General features: G+C 41.3%; 1 protein-coding gene across 1 annotated transcript in view; it reads left to right on the forward strand.

Annotated features, from left to right (window-relative positions):
* RAPGEF6 (Rap guanine nucleotide exchange factor 6) overlaps positions 1–17,841 on the forward strand; it is an 822,369-nt gene that overhangs the window by 579,480 nt on the left and 225,048 nt on the right.

A 17,841-nucleotide genomic window follows, 5' to 3' on the forward strand; every position in this document is an offset into this window, starting at 1 on the left:
GGAAACCCTTTGAAAGAGTGGGCTTAGATTTAGTAGAAAATCTAACCTTTTCAAGTAAAGGAAATAAGTATGTACTGGTTCTGGTTGACGTGGCACCCGTTACCCTGAAGCCTTGCTCCTTTGTGAAACTACCACCAAGATGAAAGCCCACATCGTAATTGAAATCTTCTCTAGAATGGAGCTCTCAAAGGAAATTATGACGATCAAGGTACCACCTTGGGGTCCGGATTAATGAACCATATCTGTAAACAATTAAACATGAATGTTGATGAACGACCCTCAAACAGACAGTCTGGTGAAACAAAATAGCAGGACTTTAAAACTGACTCGTAAAAAATGCAGACAGGAGAAGGGAAGAATTGGGAACATCTTCTTCCCTTAGCACTATTTGTAAACATAAGTCAGACTCATAGTTTGGGATGCTCCCTATTGAAATTACTCTTTGGGTGTAAACCACAGACTTTACTTGAAATCACTAGAGGCATGGGAGAGAGAAACCCCATAAGAAGGAAATCTATTGCAGTATACGCTTCAATTAAAGTCTTGTTTGGGAAACCGTGGTCTCAATAATTTGGATAATAAAGGCAAAAGATGGAGAGAATTAAAAGTTGCGGTATGGGCACTGGTATTATTGGCCACCTCCAATAACAAAATGAGGTCCCAGTGGCAAAACCCTTATAAAATCATAGAAAAGATTGGGCTAGTTTCATATAAGCTACATATGGCGGAGGTGCAGAAACAAATTTATCATGTAAACTTGCTTAAATAGTGGCTAGTACCTATTCTGGCAGCCGTTCAAACCATTTTTCCTACTAAGCTTACTGAGAATACCCTTGAAAGGTTACTGTGAGTGATGCTATAATGACCCACCGAAGGAAGAACTCTTTCATTGCTTGATAGCCTTTTCCGAAAGGTTCTCAGATCTTACAGGGAAAACCCATTTTGTCACTAATGCCATTTACATTTACATTGTAAAACAACGTACCTACTGCATCCTTGAAACTAGTATGAAAGCTGTAGAAAAAGAGATGGAACAAATGTTAAATCACGGGGTCATCGAACCTTTAGCTAGTGAATGGTGTTCCCCCCATTGCGCTGGTGCCAAAAGTATATAGGACCATCTGGTTATTTATTGACTTCTGGGCCATGAATAAAATCTCAGAATTGGACCACTATCCCTTACCCCGACTAGATGAGCTGATTGAACCATTGCGGGAGGCCCGGTACATTTTCACTATAGATCTCACAAAAGGGTATTGGCAGGCACGGCAAAGACCAGAAGACAAGAAGAAAAAGGCCTTTGCAACACATTATGAGGTGTTCCAATTTACAGCCCTCCCTTTTGGGTTACCTGGGTCTCCAGCTACTTTCCGACATTTAATGAACCACCTTCTAAAAACCCATGAACAGTATACTTAAGCGTACTTAGATGATATTGTAATATTCAGTACCAACTTAGAAAATCATCTTAAACATTTGCGGGCAGTTCCATCAGCATTACAAACCGTGAGGCTCCAAATTAATGCAAAAACACCCAAGATTTGCATGTAGCAAACTTAAATATTTGGGGCATGTGCTCGGAGAGGGACTGATTGGACCAAGTAAGGAAAAGGTAAAGGCCATTACGGAGATCCCATTCCCAGAAAATAAGAGTGGTGAAAGCTTTCCTAGGTCTTTTGTGTTATTACAAGCAATTTGTTTTTTTTTTTAACAGAACTCAAAAATAGTCACCCCTGTAACAGATCTCCTTAAGTAAAACTAAACAAATTGTACGTTTAAACACCCTTTGTGTGAGACTGTTGATGGCTTCAATTAGTTGTAAAGGATAATCGCCTTCAAGCCAGTCTTACAATCACTTGATTTCACTAAAGGTTTTTTACTCCTAACATGCCTCCAAAATTAGCATTGGGTCTGTCCTATCTCAGGAAACCGAAGTACGTAAGGATAAGCCTATTCTATTTATCAGTCATAAGTTATTCCCCAGTGAAATATCCTATCCAGTAAATGAAAAGGAGTGCTTGGCCGTTAAAATTACGGTATTGTGTTGAAGGTTGTCAAATCATTCTCTATACTGACTATGCCCCCTAATTTGGTTGAGCCAAAACAAAGGAACTAATCCTAGAGTTTTCCTCTGGTTTGTATCCCTCCAATGCTTCGAATTTGAAGTTCACCATTACCATGGAAAACACCAGGGCAGTCGCAGCCCGCAGCGCTAAAAAGGGGTGGGCCGGGAGCAGTGCAAGGGAGAAGGGGGAACATGGGGAGGTGGGGGAGGATGGGGGTACATTAAATCATTTAAAAAAACATTTTAAAAACGTACCTGATCTGCTGACCCGCTATACTCTCCTTTCCAACATCGTTGCAGGCACAGGCTATGAGCCTACGCTGCGGCCAATGAGCAGCGTCCGGATTGGCTGGGAGTGCCCAGCCAGGGCGCTGCCAGGCAGACTGGGAGCCTGTGCATGCTGTCTCCAGCCCGGCAACTGTGTTGCTGGGCTGGAGAGAACCTACTGCGCATGTGTGTTTGGCCAGCCAAAGACGGCCGGCCAAACACACATGCGCTCTGAGGGGGAATGCTGAGCACCCCCATCATTATTAGTCACCCCCATGGCCCCGCCCTGTTCAGAACGAAAGGATAATAAACATAGTTTATTATCCTTTCGTTCTGAAAGGTTTGCAGCTTTTGCTGCTGGCTGTGCTGGAGGTGGTGGTGGTGGTGATAGGGTGGAGGAGTGTTTCCCCCCTCTCCTCCCAACAGAGGAGCCGCTCCTACACCAGGGTAATGCAGGTTTCCTTTTGAGATACCCACGTTTCCGCCAATTGGAAAAATCTTAGAGGGGGGGGGGGGAGTGTATGATAAAAGGGAGTTGACCGAACAGGAGAACGAGATTGAAGGGGACTTACCCGACATCCCACGATGGTCCTCATTGATCCCAAACCCTACAATGCAGGAAACAAAAGATCATTAAAATAGAGAAAAGACACAGGTGGGAGAGAATAATAAAGTCAGACACAAAGAAAGGACTCTATTTTTCACAGGAGAGAGAAAACACCAGGGAAAGTAGAGGAAGGGCAAGAAGAAGAGGCAGAGCTCGGAGACAAAAAGGAGGCCGAAGGGTTGTGGAATGCACAAGAGATAGAGAACTCAGAAAACCCTCTAGGGAGGCAAGAGGGTGGTGGATGTGGTAAGGAGGACAGGAAACCTCTGTTATGTGCACTGGAGGGTCTTCTGAGAGCAGAAAGTGCCAGAGTACCCTCGGTCCCACCACGCTCCTGGAGAAACGGGGCTAGCAAAGGTGCGTGCTAAGGTACACGGGTGGAAGAAGGCGGCTGGGGGAAATTTGAGTCGGAAATAAAGTGAGGACCAAAGCCAAATCAGCAGTAAGGAGACAGGTCCTATCTAAATCCCGGAAGAAGGTAAGCAGAAGGAAATTGAAATAAATAGAAGATAAAGGAGTGAGTGATCAAGGAAGACCGTAGATAGGAAAGAATAAAAAGAATAATTGTATAATCTTCAGAGTAAGGATGTTGCCTCTGCTTGTATTCTTTCCAAAGGCTCCAGGTGGGACACTTTACCTATAAAAGAGGAGACCAAAGGGGGAAAACCATTACCACCTCGTCAGACTATCTTAGCTTCTGAACCCCAAAGGAAGCTGGGAGAAAAGAACAGATAACCTATGGAAGAAACAGAAAAGAGCATTACTAATAAATTAAAGGTCGCCTGAGCTCTGACATAGTGCGCTTGGTTATCACTTATTAACAACGATTTCGGGCAACAATTCCCTTCCTGTCTTTCTGCAAGGATGGGACAAAGACTTTCAGCAATGGCACAAGGGCACCCTGTTGTGGCTAGGTAGAGTAACAACTGTGAAAATGACTACACTCCTTAGGATTCTTTGTTTCAGACGCTCCCAAACCCACTTGCGCCTAAAGTTATCAGGCAATGAGTGAAAAGAGACCTACGATTGTGTGCAAGACTGTGGACTTGTCTTCTTCCATGCAGGGAATGGCTGCTACGTTGCATACAATAGGAAGGTGGTTTACACTCTGGCAGATGTAGTTAAGAGTTACGCACAAAGGCCCCTTTTAAGTGTGACCGCAGTCAGCGCATGTGTTTCAGAAGGAAACTTTAGGTTCACTTCAGTATATACTTTGGGTCTGCTAATATGTTTGATGTGCCCGTAGACAGAGACGTTCATGTGGAAGCCAACAGGCTCACTTTATTATTGATTTGTTAAGTGTGATGACATTGTCAGTGAAGACTCAGTTTGCACCATGAACAACTTGACAAAACACAGACATCCCCTTGTGGTTGTGAAAAGCTTTATTTTTTCAGTAAGAAAATATGGGACCTTTGCTGGTCTTATATGTGCGTGCAGGCGCAGACATTGTTGCATGGTACTTCACAATGAATGGGAGAAGATTACATTTACAGGGATAGGTAGTTGCCCAGTGTGATATTCATTAGGGTGCATGATTTGCTCACTAGTTAATCTGCAAGGCAGTTATCGGAGGGGGTCCACTTTTTTAATTCCTTCTGAAACCTTATGTTTAATGTGCATTAAAGAAAATACCAGTTTTATGGAAAGAAGGCAGCACTTGTTGGACAGTGATGTTTTGATTGTTAATATTATGTGTTGCTGTGTTCTCAGTTTATAGCCCACATCACTTCCCTGAGTCAGACTTGGATTGCTCTGCTTAGTTACCATTAGAGGCAACTGTTAAAAAAGGGCATTTGGTCCTCAATTTGAGGGTCTGGATATCACAATTGAGGCTTCTCCCTGCCCCGGGACCTTCTGAAACACATTACTCAAATAGTGTCAGAAGAGGTTTTATATTGTGAACTCCTATTCAGATGCCATAGGAAGGGACTTTATAATGTAATTCCCCTGATAAATGCAGTATTAAGGGATTTTAATTAATGAACTCTCTTAAAAAGCATTAACAAAGTGTGTAGAACCCCCTGTCAAGAGGAATAGAAAGTTGTTTTATATTGTGAACGCCATGACAATCACCATAGGACAAGTGTTCGATTTTGACAGTGTAATAGAAAAGTCTTTAAAAGGCTGTGAAGAGCTTAAGAAAAATTCTTGCTTGCCACTGAGTTAAAGATCGAGAATTGGTGATTCAAGCAGCTATCTCGTCCTCTTGGTTTATAAGAATGCAGTTTTGCTTGGCTTACCAAAATATCCTATCATTTGCTTTCAGATTGTGCAAAATGGAACTGGGTTGCCTGCTACTTACTGTGCTTCTGTTAAATCCCAGTTGGGCTTCCTCCACAGTTTTAGTGAATAAAATGTTCCTAGTTAAGACACTTTGCGTGGTGCACATGACACTCGCTGGTACTTGTCCTGAGCATCTCCGCTTCAGCTCAACATGCCCTCTCACATATTTAGTTCATTTTCTCATGCGCTCGTGAGCGTACTCACATTCCATCGCACCAGAGGAGGCAGACCTTTATTATTGTCCTCACTGCTATTTCCAGCACACAAGAGTTAAAAGTCTTTACCTATGTGAATGCAGAGTGAGCAGTGTGCCATGAAAGTGCTGGAGGCAGCCTGACCATTTGAAATTTCCAATACTTGTTGACTTTTTTTTTTTTATCTGATTCGCATGCCTTTGGATATGGATGTAGGCAGTCGTAAGTGATGTAAACATAAACATACCAATGACAAACATTGGAATTGTGTGGATCTGACTTGAGGAGAGCAAATCCTTGGCAGGTCAGTTAAGTAACCATTCAACTTTAGTGTTAAATTAAAAGATGAGAGAGGGTAGTATCTCAGCATGGTTTAATAACCAAATCGCTCGTACAGAGAGCAACGCCGTCCGATCACAACCTCCTGTATTCCCTCAAACTACATTCTACATTCCTAACTTCTACATTGTACATTTCTTCATTCTACATTTCTACAGCCCTAATACCACAATACCACACTTAGCCTACCTGGAACAAAACCCTACCAGGTTGGCTATGGTAGTGTGGACTGTCAGTGGTGAAATGGAGGCCATTATAATTCAGGTGGTGCAAGTAGAACGAGTAGCTGCCAAGCCACCAGTGGCAAAAGAGAGCGTGGAGGTACAGGTAAAACATCTGCGACCTCATTGGTTGTTCTGGTCCACTTGAAAGGTTGTGTGGTCAGCACTGGTGCATCTAGAGCAGTCAGTGGAGATACTAAACAACACAAATGGATCCCAGCCTAGGGTCTCAGGACTGCCTTCGTCTATGGACGGTCAACCTTCCTGCAAGTAGAATATACCGGGAGCCATGACTGAGTCTACAGAAGGATGCACAGGGTGTATTATGTGCGAGATGTATGGACTTCGAGTGAAGGCGAATGGGGATGGCTCTTTAACGGGTGTCACAGTGATAATCGTGATAGACTCCTCTGATAGAAGGGAAGTATTAAGAGTGTAGTATTCAAAGCAAAGTCTTTCTGTGTATAAGAGTCACTTCTCTTGCTCCCTGAGGTGTGTCGCGAAACTCTGAGATCATGGGAGGAGGAGAAAATGCCTAGATGATTGGATTGAAGTGTCTGTGTGGCTTCTGGTCTAGGTGCTTCAAAGGCAACTATTTTTACCCTCAAAGTGGTGCTGTCAGACCAGGAGTCTGGAAGGGGGTGAGGGGTGAGACAGATTTGATTTTTCAGCGAGTCTTGGCATTAATTTGAGGTGGAAAAGGAGATGCTGAGACTCATGCATGCAGTTAGTGGCCCATCCGCAGGATAGGGGGGACACCGCATTATAGTTGTCATTTTATGTGTACGGCAGCTTCTGTTTCTTTGTTCTTTCTTCTTCCTCCTGCAATCTCAGGTTCAGCAGCCCGATACAATTTGTATGCAGCTCGAGGTGCTTGAGCCGAACTCAAAAACTACTGCATGTTAATAAAAAAGATTTGAAACATAAAAAAAGTACACAGTAAGTCCGTATTACATTGACATGCATGTCAAACCTCAAGTGTGGCTGACACCTAAAACCGGTTTAAGTTTTCTCGAATTTAGAAGTAACCAGGAAAGCCATGTTTGAAAGGGGGAAAATGGCGCGAGTCGAAATTTCATCCTAGATTATCAGTTACCAAAATGCAGCTTCTCTTTTTAGACGGGGCATGAGAAAATTAGTGGTGCTAGACAAACAATGATGTAGAAACGACCGTGGGCACATTTTTTATGCTGTTGTGCTATATGAATCCGATTGTTTTTCCTTCCAGAGAACATGCCATTAGTAGTTGTGTTAAACCTTTCTACAAATTGGTCTGCTTTTGTGCTTTTGCGTATAGTATTAAATTGTAGTCGTTGCTCAGAAATCCAGAGATGGGTGATCTTGTTACTTTCTTTTACACGTACATTTAGGGTGTGTCCGGGCTCGCCGATTGTGACTGACTAGTGCATTAGGACAATGATGGGCCTTTCCAAGCTTATGTTTGCTTCATTTCTGCGGTTAACTCAAAACTCACCTGCTTTAGAGCCGATGGAAAAGAAACCCCTTGTTGAAAAATGGTGATCTTCTGAAATATACCCGAAAAACATTCTGAATAGCAGTAGACTTCAGCAACTGGTATAAAACTGTATATACAAAAGCACTGAGCGGCATTAAAATGTGAAACATTTTAAACATATGAAAGTTAAACATATTGTGCGGTCATTTTAACAGTCAGCCATATTCCGCCTCTAAACAGAACAATGTCCATGAAGGTGGTTCACTCTTATTTTAATAGACACGAGTTACATTCGTTTAATTCGTTTAAGGGAGACAGTTTTCTGGTTGTAGTTCGTTGCATTCCCTACCATAATTTCGGATGGCATTATTTTTTTCTTTTATAATTCCAGATTACCACATTTTCGGCCTAATATATATTCACACCATTGTTTCAGATGCCACAGTTTTTTTTGTTTAGCATTTTAATTGTTTGCATTTAATATTTGTTTTAATGGTTGTACGAACCCTGACCTTGTTCTTAATTTCCCTAACAGGTTTTAATTATGTACTAAATGCACTTAACACAATGTAGACTCTCTTGAAGTACTTAAGTTATTTATTTTCCTGCCCTTTGTAATAATTTCACACTAGGCTGTCTTCCCATGCATTCCAATACAATGTTGCAAGGACAACCTGCGGCACCCAAAGGAGAATACAGACGGTATATTTGTGTGTAAATAATATAGTGTTACTGTCTTTTAAAAAAAAAAGTCTGATTATTTAACCATAATACTTTTATTGACTCTACATTCACTTACATGTATGCCTCTGTGCGGGCATTTATACACCCCAACACCTCCCGACCATTGCCAGTAGGTAGTTATAGTTAGGACCTAGTTTCCATAGGAAAAGCATTTTTTGTTTTTCTAATTTCTTTGCCACTGTTTGACAGATCTTCACAACATTTTCAATTCTAGTGTACCAGTCAATTCAGCTGCTGTCTGGAAAGTTTGGAGGTGGTTCGTCAAGTGGGGGTTTGAGAAAAAGGGATTGGGGGGTCTCAAAACTTTTTTTGTCCATGCAGTTTTCCATAGGAATTTTAGACACAACTACAGCCCGAACCTCTGAAAGGAATTACACAAATTTGGCACAAAGCTGATCTTGGTCCAGAAAGATCTCTTTTTCTAATTTTGTTTACATTTGTTTAGTGGCCCACCATTTTGTGTCTCTGGATGGAGGCGGGGGTGGGATGAAACTTAAAAGTACCCTGACCGTATGGTATTGATGGATGGGGTTGTGAGGGATCTCTCATGGGCAAGAAATTGCCCAGAAAACGCTTTTCTTTGGGTGAGCGAGGATCTGTGGCCTCCATGTCCACTGACCCCTGGGTGAATCTGTAGCAGATCCAGATCACAATGAAAGAAATATACCCGTCACACACTCGCAAAACCACTACCACACCCAGTCACAGACCACACAGCCAAGTACACACCCACACCCACACTGACACACACACACACACACCCCCACACTGACACACATACACTCACACACCCACTCGGACCCAACATAGCCACTCACACTCACTCATACACTTGCACACACCCTTACATATGTACACAACCACACAGACCCAAACAGCCGCTTACACACCCACTCATAGACCTACTACGTGGGGTTGGCTGCATGCGGGGGTGTTGGCCGCAGGTGCTGCGGCCAACCACCTGTCGCATAGCGGGGGTTGGCTGCAGGCAGGGCCAACCCCCTGTCGCACATGGCGAAAGACCATGATCAGTGTAGGTTGGTTGCAGCCTCAGCGCTGTGGCCAACCCCCTGCCAGGCACGGCCAAAGGCTGTGCGAGGCAGCGGCTGGATTTACATATAATGATGAAATATCACTTTACTCTTAAAAAAAAAAAAAAAAAATTGTAATTCACTGCAAAAAGCAAAATGTTACAGGGACCTTACAGTTAAGAAATAGAATAGAAACACATAAAACTTCTGTTAAAAAATAAAATAAAAAATGTAGGTTTAAATTTTACACTCAAAAAAAAACATCGAAATTCCGCACTTCTAGTTATACTTTTCTCAAGAAACTATAACATGTGCCCTAAAGTAACTATAACCTGCGCTCTTGCCATGCTCTGCTAATTACTCCTCATATTACATCAGTTATGACATCTTCCTTGACATCACTGATAATATCACTGCAAATATTGCAGTAAAATTATTGATGAGAAACCTGCATGGGGTGTACATGTTATAGCTATACCTATCTCAAAAAACAATAACTACTGAATTTCTGTGGTTTTGTGTGTACAATCTGAACTTAGCTATAAGGTCTTCGTAACCTTTAGTTGTTTAATATATATATTATTAGTATCCATATCCCCCAGTATAGGTACCTTTCCGATATTTTTCCATCTTAAATAATGGTAAACCAAACCAAAAATAATGGTAGGACGAAGTTGTGTATTCTAACTTATGGTGTTATACCCAATTTAGTGTCAAGATTATTTTAGGGCATTGAATGTTATTTTTGCAAGTCGTGTATATTATCTAAATGAAAGATATTGGGTGCTAATGTCCATAAGTGTTGTTTGAGTTAATTAACAACAAGCTTGTCCGCCTCTTTGTCTCACTCCTCTTGGATGACTTCATTTCCTGGGGAGTGGAGACACACTGTGGACATGTGCAATTCTGCAGGACTGTAACCTGACAGTTGTTACAACACCTAGTGTTGGTTTTGCACTTATGTCTCCGTAGATTCTTTACATAAGTTACAAAAGAGGTACAAGTGCCTGACCAGCAAAGGTGTCGCTTTAAATCCGCGCCGAGCCCTTCTGACTGCATAATTTCACATTAGCCTCTTGTATTGTTAGAAGGGATGTAATGCAGTAATATTTCTTGCTACCACTGATTACAGGCAAAGTGCTGCCAGTACATTTTCTCTCGAAGCGATCTGATGTGCTGTGACACATTTCGTGTCACAAAGAAGCCACATTTCCTGCCTCCCCTCTTGTGCTGGCCGCATTTAGGTATTTAGGCGTAGTAAATCACCGTGAGGCAGCAGTCATGGATGACCTTTTTCGTGGAAAGTGTGTGACAATGTGTTTTATTTGGTCACTGCTTTTTAAGAGCTGTTTAATCACTGAATATGAAGCATCATACATCACGCGAAGTTATCAATTTCGAATGATTCATACCCACCACCACTGTTGACCTTTGTTTACAGCTGTGGACATCTTTTGAACTATCAATTATCATATGTGCAAGGAATAACTGTTTTAAAAGTTGTTGGCGTTTACATATATATTTTTACACTTTTTTTGGATAGGTGACATATATCATATTGACACACAATTAGATTTGGCTTTGTGGTTAAATCTTTGTTTGGATTTGCATGATTTCTGAAATATGTTTCAGTCACCCCAAATGACAATAGAACAGTTTATTTTCTTCTCAATATATATTTGTGAGGAGCACTTAAATGTGCCTCTGGCTAGAGTTGTGTTCGGATCACAAGGTGGTATTTTATATGCAGAGCACCAGGTCCATAAAGACGACACCACTTGCAGTTCCCAAGTTCAGCTTCCCTTATTTGTAATACCAAGGTTGTGTAATTAGGGACCTTTTTGTAGCAAACTAAAATAATGCACTACAGCAAATAAAGTCCCTAAAACGACAAAAGGAGATGTAAATACTGTGCTAGTAGAATAAATGGTTGTGAGAATATCGTGTCTCCCCCTTGGATCTCAGTGGTCTGAGAAACTGCATATCAAAAATGTTCCTCCCTGCAAAGCATTGGAATACTGATCCATGAGAAGCAGTTGTGGTCAGAAATATTGTACCACGTAAACCAGCACACACGGGCATAGTATTTCAGGTGCTCCTTTTAGAAATACTGGCAGGTGAACTAAGAATCTTCGAAAATCTCTACTGTTAGGATAGCTGTATTCCTTGAGGATACCCTGCCTTGAGAGCAACGGCCCCAGGAATAATGTGAGCGGTGAAAAATAGACTTAATGGAAACTGTGGCAACATAAGGTTTACCCACCGCAGAACTGTGCCAGTTTAGTCATTCAGTTAAAAATACTCGGTGATGGTCTTCAATCTGAAGGACATAAATAGACCGTGAACTATGCCTCCCAATTCAGCTGTCACTGGTAGCACAAAGAGAAAACCGTAGCTTCTTAAAGAGACCAGAGCACAACAGTTCTGTGATAAAATTCTAAAAAGTCGGATGCATCAGGAGTCATTTAGAGTTGTCGTCAGAAGCGGGAACACTATATAACCCATTGGTCTCCCTCCCCACAAAGCTTGCAGGCCTTCTGCTGTGTTTGGAGTCCTTGGATGCGCTGGCTTTACACTGGCAGAGCTTCAGCCTCTGAACTGGAGGCCTGCCGCCACTGAGACACCAGGTTATCAATTAGCCACCTTCAGAAAGAATAGCATGGGACCGGAGGCAGGGTTTCCTGCACTTATTGAGAAGCATAGCCATAAATGGTCAAATCTAAAGGTTGACACTGACCAGCTATGTGAGCGGTGCCACCTAAACTGTACCACGGTCAGCTGCCCATGATATTTCATACCGCTACAGCTGTTCAGCATTAAGCAAGTCTCCAATAGAGGCGAGAAAGAACTTTAAATAATAGGAATTGGTTTTCACTTTGACTAAAGTTATTGTTGGGTAGGCACAAAGCATTTCTCGCTGGAAGTAGTGTTGATGTTTTTGGTGATATGTGTAGCTTCAAACTCTGAAGGGCTTGCAGGGTAAAAAAGGTGTGAAAAAATTGAAGATAAACGTATTTTCACAATATGTCTTGCTTGTTTTTCTTCTGTCCTGAAACTAGCTGCACAGACACACAATCAAAACCAATTATAGTGTAATATTACAGGATATTGTTTCCATAACTGTCACTGAGGCTCTTATTCTTTTGCAACACTTTTCTATAGACAAACATATGAGTACCAAAACAAGATAGCAACCCCAATCTGCCAAGTTTGGTGCGGAGCTAGAAATCTAGGATGTCTTCCAGCTGTTAAACGTGATAGGAATATCTTATGGCTGAATGTATTGCTTTCACTTCAACTAAGACGACACAATACCAAAATAATTCAGCACTCTTAGTCTGAATAATTAATGAATTAATGCACTTCCCAAATATCAAATAAAGACCTAACAGTTATATGAAAATAAGCATATAACTCAAGTACAGCAGAACATGTGTATATACACAAAGATAAATGCATATATCAAGTGGTCACGCCTCAAAAAGAAATGTGCAATACATGAGCATGTGTACATGAGCTAAATAATCAAAATTGACAATACTTCACCAATAGAGTTAATCATCATCCTTGCCAGTGCCACTGGAGGAGCCCTCAGATCAGTCAGGGGGGAGACCCGATCGGGATCACAAGTAGATCATGGGCACACGTCCGTTCCACAGGTGAGCTCCTGTCTGAGTGCCAAGTCTCCCTGTCTTTTATACCTTAAAACACCTCAAGAAGAGAGTTCTAGAACCCCCTCCCCTCTGTTAAGAAACTAAACGCTGGCTGTACTTTGTCTGCATCGAAAATGCCCATAGAAGCTGGCCAGACTCCCCTGTTCGTTCCAAGGCAGAATCGTACATTCCTCTGGTAAAAAAATAGTCTCAGCCTTGTGAACGCTTATCAAGTTCACATCCCACATACGATGTTCCTGGGCTTGTCTGACTTTGTACTTGTGAAAAGAAAAACAACTTCTGTGAGGAAAAATACCTGCACTGCTCTCAAATTCTGCAGGACACAAAATAGAATCACTCAAACAAGATGGAGTCGACGGTCAAAGTATGATCAAATCTACATAGCATCACACCAAGCTTTAAATAGCAGCTCCTACTTATAGAGAGCAAACTATAACTTGTGCCCTCAGCATGCACAGTGTTGTGATCAGTGATGTGATAGAATATGCCAGGAGTGATGTAATATGTGAGGTCATAAGCAATGCATGGTGAGGGTGCGAGTTATAGTTTGTCAACTGTGGTGAAATTCAGTGAGTTTTAGAATTTAGAATGCGGTTTAACTGACATTTTCACCTGCGTATGTCACTTTAACATTTGTTGTTTTCAGTGAATGTCTAGCATTTTTTTTGTTTAACAAAAAGTAATCATTTATTACTGCACCTAAATAGGGATAAGCCATGCATGGGCAAAAGCCAGGTTGTGTGGCCAAGCCCCCATAGCTGGTCAAACCCGTGCAGCACATGGGACACCTCTGGGTGGGCTTCCCTCCATTGCTGATGATTCTGTATCACGTTAACACTCCACTAGGTGCAGGGGATCAGGCTACCCCTACCCTGCCCTCGTATGTTTTTATTTTCAGGACAAAGCAACAGAGTCCCCGAATCCTAAAGCGGCAGCTGGAATATTTCTCTTCATGTTGTGGCCAGCCAGTCACAGCCTTGGTTCTGTGGAGCCTGTCTCAGTACCCACAAATCCAGCTAATCAGTATGCTTCATTTGCCATTTAGTATTTCGTTCTCCCTCGGTAGTACCGCACCGCAAGATATATATACATTTTGAAGCTCAATTTCTCTAAAACAGCTGAACAAATTTACACCTACAACAACATGGCAACATAATCCTCCTTGAGGAGGCTGGATATACTGGTGATTCTAGACAAAACAACCCCTGAATGATTTATTTAACAATACAATTATTTTCAGTGAGTGGTATCCACATTATCCATTCACAACATTACATTAAACTCTAGATACATTTTTCTGCCTATACAATTTTTTAACGTTATGATGATGATTGATTATTATAATGGTGCACATTCTAATTACAAGATATATTATATGTATTCAGTAACACAATGTTATACAACCAAAACAAGACAATGGGTCACGATAGGCACATTTTTCCTGGCACTAAAGACACCACAAATCAATTTGCTATATAGTATTGTCTGTAGTCAGCATATAGATCCACTCAACCAATCTAAACAACAGTCCTTCGTAATCAATATACAGTTGGCTTGATAATGTGTTCCATTTGGTCTATTGAAAAATATTTGCAGTAGATTAACATCAGCGTTTCGGTCTCTCTCATCAGCATACAGTAGAGAAGACAATATTCAAGACAAAGTTTTCAAAAACGACCCAGGATATTCAAAATCCAGTTCTGTCAATAATGCGGACTCGAACCAATCACATTACAAACGATGCTTTATACTCCAAATGAATCTGTTATTTTTTAACTCCTAGACAGCAGGAGTGAGTTCTCTGGCAAGTGGCTTCTAGTAGACTAAACCAGTGGTTTGCCAGAGAACTTGCCTTTTCTGTCTGGGAGTTAAAAAAAAAAATAAAAAAAAAAAAAAAAAATATATATAACAGATTCATACAGGCCCTTGTGCACAGGGCCTGGCGAGACAATACTGCAATGTGAATGGATTTGTGATGCCTGTTGGGTCAGCCATCACGTGTCTCCCATATGACCCATTGTCTTGTTGTGGTTGTCTAACATTCTGTAAATGATTAAATACCCAGCATCAGTTGTAATTGGAGTGTGCCTCATCATCATCATCAAGAAGTCTGACGGATCAATGCCGAGTTTTCTACAAATGACCAACAAAATAAAATGCCTTTTCTATGGAAAGTCTGAACTACTTATAACTGTACTGGCACTAGCATTGCCTGAGTTTGTGTATACATAATATGCATATTATATTATACATACATATTCATATTCACCTATGTAATTTTGGTTAAGTAAGACTTCATTGAAAATGCATTTTTTATTTTCCACATAACTTTGGCACAGCTCTGCAGAAAACTTTACAAAAAACATATCCCATTCCGGTTCGGTTTGAAACGGTTTGCGTACATCTCACCATAAATGACAAAAAACGGAGGGTGGGTGTGAAAAAAGTGACATTTTCTAGTTCAACTCCCATAACAAACATGCTAACGAAAACATGCCTGAAAAGAAAAAATCCGCACGTGGCATGAAATTAGAAATGTATTCGTCTGATCCTGGTTGTGGTAACAGCGTTTATGGTAATGCTCTTAAGAGTGCCTCAGTTTGTGTGTCTCTGTTAAGGGAACAGATGTTTCAGTTGTGGTCCGGCCACTTCACACAGAACCAACGTCTGCCGAAGTAACACGTGTAATAGGGTCGCTCCCGTTTAAGGCAAAAGATTAAAGATGTGTTTCTTGTTTTTTTTTTCTTCTCGTTTCATAGTTTTAGTTCGTTGCGGTTTTCTCCACTGCTGCCAAAAGCCCCAAAATCTTTGGTGGCATTGAAATGATGTGTAAAAGTGACTGAGATTGCTCCTTGTACCTCACATTACAGTTTACCTGCTTTACGCATACAATAGATAGCTCTTCTTTTACTGCGTTGTATGTCGGATGAGAACTTTGGAGGTGACTAGAAAGAGCTATTATTGAGTGATGCTGTTGTGCGCAAGGTTTTATATTCTCGTTTTTGCAAATATCGAATTTTAGATTGTTAATGTACTGATAGTGAACCTTACAATAACCTCGGACTCCAGATCTCAAAATAAAGCCTTTTGCTGGATAAAGTTCGCTTGACTAGCAGGGATCAAGACATTTGTCGTGGACACTCTAAAACAGATGTTGACTTGGTCGGCTTGCTGTCAGACCTACACAGTGTTTTCGAGGGATTAAGGATCAGCTCACCTTCCTAATGTGCAGCACTGATCGTTTCACACGATGCCTCATGTATCTATAAAAACATTTCTAGTGACTATTGGTCCCACCTTTGCTTCCCTCAGCGATGCTGCACGTGCTCTAAGTGCATTTTTTGAGTGATTGGAGTTAAATGTGTAATTAGCATCGCGATTGCTAGTTTAAAAGCAGCAAACCCCCATGTCAAGGGATGTTGTGCCTTTTGAGGTCGTCAGTGGAGCTGACCTACTGGTGAGAACAGGCAGAATATATGCGCAGACAGTTTGCGGAAGTGATGCAGAGTAGCTGAACACAGGGAGAAGTACTGAGTCAGGAAGCAGGCAAGGTCTGCCTGACCAGCTCTTGGCCTCCAGTGCATGGAGCGGTTGGTGAGGCGCATCTGCGCATAACATGGTGCCTGCTGTTATCACGGTGCCTGCTGTTAACACAAAGGCTTCCCGAAGGAATTGTGTAGATGAATCCGGGGTAAATACAGACACGTTTCTACCACAAACGAGAAGATGGCAGGTGAGAGACCTCTCTGGGCATCAGAGAGACGCACAGGGTGGCTACAAATGGATGTGAAGCCCACCTTGCAGAAGAAGAGCCCCCATCAACCGTTATGAAACCAGTTGATTGTGGTCTTTAATGTGAACTAGTAGCATATTTTGGGTGTAAATGTATGCTGTCAGTTATCTTGACAATCAATTACGTTTTGGTGTGATTATCAAAATGGGTGTAATTTGTGTGCATGTCCATTAGGTTTTGACACTTTCTAACATTCCTCGGGGGATATATAACTGTGTGAGTATTACTCTTCTCTATTTTTATGTTGGCGCACTGCAGCTAGCATTGTTAATTGTGCTTTGCTGCATATTACTAACATGCTGTAAAGATTCTATTAATTTCCTGAAGCGCATAACAGTCCTTTAGCAGCGCTGACACGTGATAGTGCACATTGGTTGAAGATATTCAGAGCACCGCAGCAGCAGATGATGTGAAGTTTTACTGTCGCACACACGACTAGGTTTGAAACGTAATGTTTAAAAAGAGCGCCGTCGCCGTCGGGTGAATTTCAGTGCAGAGGTTTCACCCTTTGTTCTCAAAGATCTTTCCTGGGTCTGCATGCAGGCTTTGAAGATGAACTGTGCTCAAAAGAAATGGTGATAGTTGTGTTTTTTTATGTTTGTTTCTTAACATAAAATTATGTTGCCTTCATTTTATTTCCAAACATACTTTTAGGCAATACCCTTGCAGTGTACAACTTATATAAAATGTGTGTGGTTCCCTCTGGGTTTATAAACTGTCATTTTTTTTTTTTTACCAAAGAAACAATGTATTCATAATAAGGTCATCATGAATAAATTCGAGCATACCAAACTCAGTAGAGATGTTAAAAGCTCAGTTTACTGCACCAGATGCATGATCTAACTCTGATAGCGTTTTATTACTTGAATTGATTCATCCACATGAAATATAAATTGGATTCTGTTTCCAAAACAGTAAAGACAGGTGTAGGAGTAAGAATTCGCTGCAGTTAAACATCTAACAACTTAAGTCCGAAAGTAGCCCCCTTTTCTTTTGGGACTTATTTCTGAACATTTTTCCATTTACAATCTACATTTTTCTTCACAACTAAATCATCTAAAGTCCTGAATTAAATAGAAGATAGCCACACTGTTCGGTTCCTCCTCGATATTTTCCTTGGTGGCATTAAAGAAATATAGTTAATGATTATTTTCAGTTTCAGGT

The sequence above is a fragment of the Pleurodeles waltl genome, chromosome 7 (assembly GCF_031143425.1).
Source record: "Pleurodeles waltl isolate 20211129_DDA chromosome 7, aPleWal1.hap1.20221129, whole genome shotgun sequence".
NCBI classification, from domain to species: Eukaryota; Metazoa; Chordata; class Amphibia; order Caudata; family Salamandridae; genus Pleurodeles; species Pleurodeles waltl.